General features: G+C 65.8%; 1 protein-coding gene across 1 annotated transcript in view; it reads right to left on the bottom strand.

The window, feature by feature from the left end:
- Positions 1-2,082, bottom strand: part of LOC105305264 — a 7,030-nt gene that overhangs the window by 947 nt on the left and 4,001 nt on the right. The window lies entirely within an intron of this gene.

Genomic DNA, 2,082 nt, shown 5'->3' with positions numbered 1-2,082 from the left:
TGGGCCTCAGCCAGCTGCCCCGCCCGCTGGGGCCCTGTGCTCGGGGCCCAGAGCCGCACGGAAGGCTGGGCTGCGGGGATCAGCTGCAGTCTTCTCTCTCGTCCAAATGGACGCTGCCCTGGTCCTTTACTCCCCTGTGCCAGGCAGGGGAGGTTCCAGGGGACTGTGACCAGCAGGCCTGGGGCTGGAGCCAGACACCCCCTGCCCCAGCACCAGCCCTGGGGGGAGGGGACGGAGCTGCCTGGTCTTTTCTGAAAGGAAACTGATGTCTTCAGGAAGTTACCGCTTACCCGTGAGCTTCTGGCCGAGCCCTCTGCCCGGGTAGAACCAGCTTGAACCAGTCTGTGTGCCTCTGAGAGCCAAGGGCTTGTGAACCAGCTAGTCACGCTCGAAGCACCGCTGACCCTCCCGCCCAGCCCGTGCCCCCGAGAGCGAGGCCTCAGGCAGGCCCCAGGTGCATCGTGCTTTACCCTTCCTCGCTACCTGTTGATGGAAGGCTGGGCCAGCCCTGCCACCCTGGGAGCCAGGCCCGACCTGCTGAGTCAGAGTCAGACTCTAATGAGATAGACGTCTGAGAACTGGCCAGAGAGGACAGTTCTTTGCCCAAGGCCGGAGCTCTGACGGTGGGCCCACGGTCACCCCTTCCGGCTGGCAGAGACCCCCGCTCTGCAACGTGGGCTCCGGCCAAGGCCAGCCAGGCGACGGGGAGAGATGGCAGAGCAAAGGCAGGTGAGCAACTGTCTGAAGGACCCACTGCTCTGCGGCCAGGTGGGCCCAGCACCCGGAGGCCGGCATTCGTCTCCAGCCCAGCACACACCTGCTCCGAGCAAGGCTGGGCGCTGCCTCGGGGCCTCCCCACCTACCAGCACCAACCCCGGGGCGGGCCGGGCAGGAGGCCAGGTACACAGGAGGGCTCAGCCCGGACAAGCGGCTCCTGGTTTCCTTCGCTCTCCGTCCCTCCTCACAGGGCGGTGGCCCCCAACTTTCTGACACCAGCCACCGGGGCTCCTATGAGCATCTAACGCCTGATGACCTGAGGCGGAGCCGAGGCGGTGATGCCAGCGCTGGGGAGCGGCTGCAGAGACAGATTTTGCTCGCCGGCCGCTCACCTCCTGCTGTGCGGCCCGGCTCCTAACAGGCCAGGGACCAGCACTGGTCCGCGGCCTGGGGGTTGGGGACCCCTGATGTAGAGAACTCCCAGCAGGTGAACGGGACAGCCGGCCATGGTCGCGGCACTCAGACCGACTGGCTGTGTCCCTGGGAACCAGCCCGGATGTGGCGTGAATATCTGACCCCACTGTGCTGCCCACGTCCCCAGGAACGCCCGGCCTGGTGGGCAGCTGTTGACATCCCCCCGGCGTGGCGTTAGCCTCTGATGGGGCGGTGCTGAACAACACCCGGACTCTTCGACCGAGCCGTCGATAAACTTTCTTTTTATTACTAGGTCCGTCTGGATAGTTTCCGCTTGCTGAAATTGAGTCCTAACAGAAAACACCGCTTTCCCACAGGGAGAGATAAGGACCAAGACACGTATCTGACACCTGGAAAGAGGTGACATGGGCCAGATGTCTTAGCAGGCCGCCCTGGACGACAGGATACTCAGGCTGGAGGCCCTGGGCCCGGTGGGCACCCAGGGCATGGCAGGGCCTTGCCTGGCTCTGGGTGAGCCCACATACTGGGCCCGACAAGGCCCAGCTGACCAGGCAGGTGAGCGGCTTGCAGATGCTCCGCGGACGCACGTGGGTGAAGGGCCGGTGAGGTGGGTGGGGCTCTGGGGCAGGCCAGGTGCGGCTGTGAACGCAGGGGACGCGGCCTCCCCGCAACGCGAGGGCGGATGCCTTTCCGACAGGTGGTCTGTGACCTGACCACTCCAGGAAGGACGGTCCCTCTCACCGCAAGTAGTTCATTTAAAAAGCAAAACCGTGGGGGGCCGTGAGCCCGGGGAGGGGGAGGCCGGGGAGCACCGACCGTCCTGTTCCGCACCCCCTACCCCGGAGGCCACGCGGTGGTGACTGGGAGGGAGGGGGCCCCTCGGGAGGCAAACATCGACCATGTCCCGGGGGCGGGGACAGACGTCACCGG

The sequence above is a fragment of the Pteropus vampyrus genome, unplaced genomic scaffold, assembly GCF_000151845.1.
Source record: "Pteropus vampyrus isolate Shadow unplaced genomic scaffold, Pvam_2.0 Scaffold376, whole genome shotgun sequence".
Classification (NCBI taxonomy): domain Eukaryota; kingdom Metazoa; phylum Chordata; class Mammalia; order Chiroptera; family Pteropodidae; genus Pteropus; species Pteropus vampyrus.
This window is presented reverse-complemented; position numbering and strand designations above follow the sequence as displayed.